The following is a 9,665-nucleotide window of genomic DNA, read 5'->3' on the forward strand; positions in this document are numbered from 1 at the left end:
AAGGAATCAAAATATAAATGCATGAAATTTTAAATAATACAGCTAATGAATAATAATATAAACTATAATTTTTAAAAATTTGAAATAATAGTAGACCCACCGGAAGTGCAAAACTAGTACATGGAATTCCATGAGCCCTTTACACAGCTTTCATGGTGCCATCTGATAGGGTTGTAGTACAATATCATATTCAGTTTTCACCACTGTTTACCTGCCACTCGTGTGTGTGTGTGTGTGTGTGTGTGTGTGTGTGTGTGTGTAGTTCTATACAAGTTAATAATAGGTACAGATGTGTGTAATCATCACAAAGAAAATCCTTCAGGCTACTTTGTAATCATACCCACTCCATTCCTGTCCTCTGGCAACTACTAATCTGTTGTCCATTTCTATTGTTTCTTAATTTCAATAACATGATACAAATAGAATCAGAGAGTATGTAACCTGAAAAGATTGACGTATTTACTAAGCGTAATGCCCTTGAGATCCATCCAAATTGTTGCTTGTGTCAACAGTTTATTCTTTTTTTATTGCTGAGTACCATTCCATAGAATGCGCATACCAATATCTGTTTAACCATTTTCCCATTAAAGGACACTTGGTTTGTTGCCAATGTGGGGCTATTATAATTGAAGCTGCTGTGAGCACTCATGTCTATGGGATTTTGTCAGTTTCCATTCCCATTTCTCTGTATTAAGTGCGCAGGAGCACAAATATTAGGTTGCCTGGTGGGTGCGTGCTTTATAAGAAACTGCCATACACTCCTGTCATCTATGCAGGAGAGACCCAGTTGCTCTGTGTGCTCTCCAGTGTTTAGATTTACTGCTAGTTTTTATTTTAGCCCTTCTGGCAGGGGTGTGGTGATATTTCATTGTGGTTTTTAATTTGCTCTCCCTCAATACACAATTCCAATTTAAGAGATGTTGCAAAAGAGTCCATTGATTTTCAAATTATATGGACACATTTTCTCTTGCATTTTGGTAGCTCTCAGTATTGATTTTATGTAGAATCACCTTGGAAGCTTTAAAACCATCTGAAAGCCCAGACCATACCTCAGACCAATTAAATCCAAATCTCTCCGGGTAGACCCAGGCATCATTACTTACTTGTTAATATGCACCCAATGTTGAGAACCAGTGTGGAATCTAACTACTACATGGACACCAGAAATCTAATCATACTTTGCCGGCTCCACACAACCTGTACTGCAGATAAAGCCCCATCTCATTGTCAGGCTCCTCTAGATCTTATTCCCTGCCGGTCCCTCAAGCCTCATCAACCTCCATTTTCTGTCTCCCGCTTTAAGTTCTGGTGGTAAGGAAGTATTTGTAGCTTGTCGCATATGTCATTACATTTTATGCAAAATTTCTGCAGTTAGAACCTGAGATGTGTGTTTTTTAGCAAGTACTCCAAGTGAAACACAAGATCTAAAAGATACTATATTGCCACAAATTACAAAGTGAGTTAGTTATTTGTTCATTCCTCTATTTTTCATTTATTTATTCATCAAACAAATATTAAGTACTTCATATGAACCAGACACTGGAGAGAATAGCTTCTGGTCAGTCAGTGGTGGAAGGTCCTGGCAGATAAGTAAAGATGTGACCAGTGGTGAATTAGTTCAGGGGTTCAGAGAGCTCACGGGACTGGCACTCCACCCAGTTACAGAGTCAGTAGCTGTAGCTTGAGGGTTGAAGGGTAGGTAGGAATTAGCCAGGCAACGAGAAGCAGAGAAAAGGATAGGGTTTTTCTAAAAGAAAAGAGCATGCTTAAAGGCTCATAATAAAATGACATGTCTTGTTCAGAAAATTTTTTTTAAAATATATATATATTTTTTTTTAAATATATTTTATTGATTTTTTACAGAGAGGAAGGGAGAGAGATAGAGAGTTAGAAACATCGATGAGAGAGAAACATCAATCAGCTGCCTCCTGCACATCTCCTACTGGGGATATGCCCGCAACCCAGGTACATGCCCCTGACCGGAATCGAACCTGGGACCCTTCAGTCCGCAGGCCGACGCTCTATCCACTGAGCCAAACCGGTTTCGGCCAGAAAATTTTTAAGACCTTTGGTATGGCTGGAGCAGGAAGGGAAAGGAATAAAGATTAACATTGAATATTCAAATGCCATAATTATATTACTTCTCTAATAAGGAAAGATCAATCAATACATAAGAATCAATGGCTGTGAATGGGTTAAGTTGCTGTTCTAAAACAAACAGGAAATACTAAGTGCAGCTTGAAGGGTTTTTGAAGATTCCATTGGAAATAGTCCTCACTTCATTAAACTCTATTAACAGTATTTTTTACGCTTCTGACCCCTGCCCTGGGATGGTTGGGTTGGCCTCAATGTCAGGGTCAAGAGATTTGCTTCAGGCACTTATTTCAGACCCTAACTTTTATGGGAACTAAGTACTCTCTCTTAATCCAAGTGTTCATCTCTGCCCCTAAATGACACCAACACTTCACTTTTCAAATACATGTTGGCTGTGCGGCTGAGCATCCCCAGCAGATGTCATTCCACTGCCTGCAGACTCAGAGAAGCTGCCCTCCCAACAGTGAGTATATATTCAGAAGGCATAGTGGGGATTAAAACATAAGATTCAAATCAAATCACTTTAAATGGCTAAAATTACCACAACACTGGATGGGAACCAAAAGGAGATAAATTCCTCCAATGAATTGCTGAAACATGTATCAAGAAAACTAAAGAGGAAAATAAAATAAAATTTCATTTTCAAAGTATAATTTTTTTTACAGGCAAGTCCCATCTCACTGGGGAGCTTCATTGTTCCAATATGAGTTTAAGTTCACTTCAGGATATTTTAACTTTATTCATGTTTTGGCAAAATTTATGAGCTACAGATCATTTCCTGAAAATAAGATGTTCTGACAGTTGCTGCCAACACTGAGGTAAATTTCACTTTATCAAGCAAAATTGACCAGGCTTACAATTTAAAAATAATTATTTCAGATGCTCTGAAGGGACTTTTCTCCTTCCTCTGGATCTCTGGGAAAAATAAAACCATATTTTCCACTTATGGGAACAATTCTGCAGCAGGAGACCCTGACCTGGCTGTCACCACTGACCAGCTACAGATTAGGACTTGCCAATACCATCACCATTGTGGACATAAGAAACGTCCAAACCTATAAGAATTTTTATGGATTATTTGAGCCAAACTGATGACAATTGATGGAAAACAAAATCCCAAGGTACTGAAAAAATGCTCCAGAGAATGAATGGGAGTTTTGCACCTTATTTTATATATTATAATCAAAGGAGGAGGTGTAAGGAGGGTTACATGAAAGCCATTGTTGATAGATTAGAGAGGCAGGAGAAAGCAAAGGATGGGGAGAAGGATTGAATCTCTGAGACTGAATAAGAAGGAGAATGAAGAGATGAATGCTTCTCTTACATTAGTGGGTATAGGACAGTTAACAATTAACACAAAAACCAATAACAATAAGGGGTTTTGTGGTCTCTGCTCCGGTGCAGTGATTGTGCCTTGAGGGGTCTGGAAAAAGGAAACTACCCTGACATTCCAAAGGTATGTTATCATAGATGCAAAAAGGCAGTAGAAAGGTTCAGTTACAGCAAAGATTGACCTTTGTCAAGAAAAATTCCGGCCTAGGACATCACTACTTGTCTTGACTCACTTTCAGCTAGAAAGTTTTAATTTCAGACCATCCTGTGGTTACTTTAGGTCTCTGAGTTTGTAAGGCCCACCATGCAAGCTTCCCCTGAGCTTTCCAGGTGCAGTATGTGGCCCCTTTTGGTCCACACAACAAAGTTTTAATCGAGCACCTTTCTGGATATGAGGTCATGTAGACAGCATAGCAATGGTGCAGATATTGTAATGACCTTGAGGGTATTTCAGAGGCTCACAGAGCAGGACATCTGAAATCAGGGCTATCTTAGAAAATCTAGGGCATCTGGTCACTGCTGCTGCCCTGGATTGATTTACAATCTAAACCATGTTGATGTGGGTAAAGATGAGGTGAAATGAATATTAATCCTTGAACATGAAGTAAGAATGGTTAAGAATTCATATTCTCAAGCAATCATCTTTTTTCCCATAATTTGCAAATCCTTTGAGGGCTCAGAACTCTGATGGAAGGGGATATCAAAAAGGCCTCACTGGCCAGCCTCTCAAGCTACTCATCTTTGCCACGTTATGTAACAAAACTCTTTCTTAACCAGAATTGAACTATGGAAGGGTGTGTGTGTGTGTGTGTGTGTGTGTGTGTGTGTTGGGAAAGGCCAGAGCTTAAATATAATACTAAGGAGATTCTACCATGTCCTTATCATATATTTTAAGCGAGTATTTATTCCATTCTTGACTGCTTTTTGAAAGTGAACTCTCTGAGAGGCCAGCCCTAGTACTTCCTGGGGACTTTCTGAGAGTAGGAGGGTCTTTGTCTCCTGATATTAGTCCATGTTCACCCAATTTTGGCCCTTTGGTTAATGGAGCATTCAATATGAAAATAAATAAAAATAACACTGCCAACCTTGAGGCATTGGCCTTCCCCAAACGACTACATTTTCTCTCTTCCCCACCCATCTCAAAAATTAAGTAAGACAGTCAGAGGAGCAGCAAATATCAAACTACCTTTCCCCTCCCTTCCTCCCTCCCTTCCCTCACCCTCAACAGTTCTTGAATCTTCCTCCTCTGCCCTAAAAGTGTCTTGTTTTTTCCCCCCTTGCTGTACTCTGACAGCCAAAAATATTGAATTTGATTTGAAGAAATAACATTATATTATGGAAACATTCTTCTATTAAGATAGCTGACAACATATGCTAGTGCATATACTCATTCGTTAGATTGCTATGCCATTTTTAGGGCAGAAAGAGGGTTTGGATGCAGTCTTCATGCTATTTTTCAAATTGTGTGTGCTGTGGGGAAAAGGCAAAGCTTGCCATTTTCCATTTTTGCAAGTTTATGAGGATTAGGGAGTATTTTCTCCCCCCCATGATTTAATATGACTAAATATTGTCTGTTAACTCCTAACAAGATTTTAATATAATAAAGCCCTAATAATCTCTAAAAAGCAAAACATAGCTTATTAATAGGATTCCTTTCAGGGAATGGCATAGGTACCTTGCCAAGGTCTGGCTCAGCAAAGATGGGAAAGTTTACTCAGCAATGTGGCCAGTTCAGGTCTTTAAGTTCCATGTCTTTCTGCAAGTGTGAGCTTTCTTTCAAGCTCTCGAATGAACTCCTGGCATGTGTATAAGCTGGCTGTTTTTCCCTGCCCTTCCCTCCCTTTCTCTTTTATAACCCTAACTCCTCTCTTCCACAAGATCTAAGCTGCAGGATGGTGAAAGGAAATGATTTCATCTGGGTGGAGAGGGAAAAGATATAACTTTAGTCCCAAATCATGGAAGTCAAATGTGCTGTACAAGACGAGCAGCTGCTGGGCCAAGGCTGTCTCTGTTAGTGGTAGGGCCTTGTTGTTGCAGCCTCTCCAAGGGATGGAGCAGCACAGTGTGGCCAAGACTTCACAATTCTCTCTATCCTACTGCCCTTTCCCTTTTTATTTTAGCGGGAGCATTTCTCTCCAGAGGTCTAGAGTACTGCTCTGGCTGCCATCTCTCATAAACTGTAGAGAGACATAAAAAGATATGTAATGCTCTCTGCCTTGGACTGTGCAAAGTATCTGTTGCTTAGATCTTTGCATAACGTGCTGACGCTGAAAATGAGTCTAGAAATATATTCCGAAAATAAGATGCTTTTAAAAACTTGGATTTGATTTGATCACAGATGAGGAAAGCACAGTCAATCCTTGGCGGGGCTGGGGGGTGGGGGGGGCGGGGAGATGGACATTACAAGGCATGTGCTAATTAGACTTGCTCTTGCTCATGCATTCTTTGTCTCCAGCATGCTACACAGTGGAGTGGGACACATTGAAGTGGCCCGGGTGTCAGGGTGACAGGCGCACCCAGAATGGATGTTGCTGTGCTTCTGATACACGATAAAGGACATGGCGTCAGCTTCTGGGCTCATCAAACCAACTTTCTGGAGAGTGCAGATTGGGAATCGCTGTGAACGTACTGCCTTAAATGTCAGTTTTGTTTTTGTGTGTCCGTTAACCTTTTTTGGATGGAGATATTTTAATATTTGCATATATCTGTCCTCACAAAAAGGGTTTTCAGATTATTTTAATTGTTTGTTGACCAGGGTTTTTATTATAAAAGTTCACCATCTGACCTACCTCTTTTTTATGTTCCTTTGGAGCCAGAAGAGGAGACAGTCTTCGCAAGGAAATAAAAGAGCTGCCCAGAGGTTTAGACCTGAGATGAGCTCATTGAATGTAGTGATTTGAGGTGACTTGGGGCCTTTCAGAAAGCATTAAGACATTATGGTGAAAACCTAAAACTTATGCAAAGGCTTAAGAATTGCAAGAGTGCAGAGGATGTGACGACCATGAGCCCTGACTTTGTACATCAGTGATGAAGGGAATGAAGAAGATAGACTGATAACTTAAGAAATAGAAAAATAGAAGGAATATTTACATTTTTAAGATGTAAGATGGCCTAACCATTTTGTAGACAAAGGAAGTGCTTACAGATGCAAGTAAAATGGGAGATAGTTGATAAAGAGTCAAAGAGGCTGGAGGACTGAGGTCAAGAGTCTGTTTCCTATTGTTAGAAGAAAAATTGATATAGTGTTTTTAGAGAGCAATGTAACACTATCCATCAAAATTTTAAATGTGTATATCCTTCAACTCAGCAATTTCATTAATACTATTCTGCCCCACAAAAAAACTAGCGCAGGTATACAAGAATATCCATTATAATATTAGTTACTAGAGGCCTGATGCACAAAATTCTTGCAAGGCCTTGGCCCCGGCCCCCACCCACTGCAGCTTGTCTGGAAGCAATGATGTCCAAAAGGACATCTGGTCTAATTAGCATATTATGCCTTTATTATTATAGATGATGGAAAAATATAAAGAATCTACGTGTCCTTCAACAAAGGAACACTTAAATGAATTGTGGAAGACCTCTTCCACAGAATGCCATATAGCTCTTAGAAACAATAAGCAAAATATGTATATACTGAAATGGATTAAAACTCAAAATATTTTCCCACTGCACTGTAAGCTCTACTGGGGCAAGAACCATGTCTGTTGTCTCCCCTTTGTATACCCACGCCCAACCATAGAGCTTGACCCACAGTAGGTAGGTGCTCGATAAATAGCTTTTGAATAGAATAGCTGTTGAGTTTTAAAAACATGTTGCAGAATAACATTTATAATGTGAAAAATTCATGTTTGTTTTATGTATTTATATATTTGTTATATGTATATGTATATGTATATGTATATGTATATGTATGTATATAAAAATTCTGGAAGAATACTCAACAAATTAAAGTAGTTATCTTTGAGGAGTAAGATTGATTAGAAATGGAGGAAGAGAAGCACATCTGCTTTTACTCTAATTACTTCTGTATTCTTAAATTTTTATATGCATTCATTTATTGCTAATTTAATTATGTCAATAAAATATATAAAATCACTAAAGCAAATGGAAGAAGAGTGCAGTACAATGCATTAGCCTAAGCAAGGTTCAAGAGCTGCTCTTTTCTAAAAGACAATAGTGAATGATGGTAAAGTTACATAAAGGCGGAAAACCTAGGAAACCCAATTGTTTGTTTCAATAAAGTAGGAGCCTGTGTCATCCATGAGAGTGAGAGCAGGGGTGACAGACTGGCATTTGAGAACGGTGGAGAAGGTTCAGAACATGTACTCAGTTTTAGAGCCAGGGAATCCAGCCACTCACTTGACAAAAAGCTTAGCCAAAGAACACATGGTTTGTGAGTGATAGCGTCAGTCCAGTACAACAGCTTCTAAAAATATGCAAAAAGGATTCAAAACAGATGAACACGTAGATTGCTGGGCATTTCTGAGGACCCTGATAAGGAAGGACTTGTGATATAGAGTCTGCCCTATACTATGGCATTCCATGTTAATGCCAGGTACCCTGTGAGCTGGAGTAGAAGAAAGGAGAAGTAGGTGCCAAAAAGGCAAGCTGGTGAGTGGAGATGGTGATGAGTCCTGAAGAGGCAAAAAATGTTTCACAACAATAAATAAATAAGCAGAACAAGGAGCTGGAATTTGTCAGCTAATGAGAAAAATTCTGAGCTTAGGAAAATGGCAGCAAAATGAGAGACTGACTGTTGCACTAATGATTGATAGTTTGGCTTTAGACTGATTGACTCAAATGAGTGGCAGGCCACTTGGTTGCTCCACTTCTTTTTTTAATTTATATTTATTTTTGAAAGTATTACAGATGTCCCCTTTTTTCCCTACCGACCCCTCCACCCCACACTCACACACACACCCCAGGCCTTCACCACGCTATTGTCTGTCCACTTTCATTCAAAGAATCATAGCTATGCTTCTTTACCTAATGTTTTGACTAGGTAAGTAGAGGGAGGTATTGCTCCAATTGTAAAGGCAGTACATACTAGCTTAATAAAGCAGGAAATAACATCAGTGAATCAAAATGTCTGCAGGTTCCCAGAATTGTCGGGATGAATCCTGACCTGCTACTTGGACAGGTTTAGCTACAGTATCAGACCTTCATTAAAGCAGTGGTTAATCAAGCTTAAATCTGCCGGGTAACCTGCTGATATTGTGCCTTCTGCCCAACTCGAACTGACTTCTCCCAGACTGATGTCCTACCATGATGTCCAGCCATGATGCAGTGTTGAATTGCCAGGATGGGGGGTGGGGTGGGGAGACCAGAGCATATGGTATTGTCCAAGAGATGGAGCTAGGGAGACGGAAGGCACAGACAATGTTCTTCTGACCTCTCTGAGATTGCTTTGTGTTTTAATGCTTCTGGCCTTTTGCTTCTTATTTTTAAATTTCTTTTCCTTTTTTAGTTTATCCACATGTCTGCATCACATGTAGATCAGGACAATTGAGTTTGCCTGTGTCTTGCTTTGGCCATATGTGCTACTCAAAGCTACCACATGGTCTCAAATTCATTACTGTTTTGTCGGGTTAAATAATAACATTTTTCATGAAGACTGAGTTCTACTTAGTCTATGTAATAGATTACATAAAATCTGAGTAAATAAGTAATCCACAGCTCAAATTTCATAATACTGTTCCCCCATATTCTTCAGCACCCTGCACACAAACAGATGTTCCTTGTTCTACTCAGTTCAGTCAGGCTTGTGTCTATACTTGGCATTGGGCTTAGGAACATCACATGTATTTTGTCATAGTTTGCCCTTTTGCTTTTTACCAATTGTATTTATACATTTATCATCGTTCTCAAAGAGCAAGGATAAAATAATTCATAGCTAAGAAAAAATAGGGGCTCAAGGAAATGAACGAAATTTAACTTTTGAACATTATAACTCAATAGAATATTTTTTGAATGGCCCTTCAGGTGACCCAAGGGCTGGGAGTGACTACCCTTTTCTGCCAGTAGAGTCACAGTTTCCTGTTGCACTGTCCTGTGGCATTTGCCTGGTCTTTGTCCATCTCCATCACTACATGTTTTGATGGCCTATTGTTCTAGGAAGGGCCAGTGAAGGGCTGTATAATAAAGAGTTGAATCGAGGACAGGAGACATATTTCCAAATTCTTTTTCTTTTGCGGTCTCAAGTGGCATTTTTTTTTTCTTTCTGGACCATGGTTCTG

This window comes from Myotis daubentonii, chromosome 6, assembly GCF_963259705.1.
Source record: "Myotis daubentonii chromosome 6, mMyoDau2.1, whole genome shotgun sequence".
Lineage (NCBI taxonomy): Eukaryota > Metazoa > Chordata > Mammalia > Chiroptera > Vespertilionidae > Myotis > Myotis daubentonii.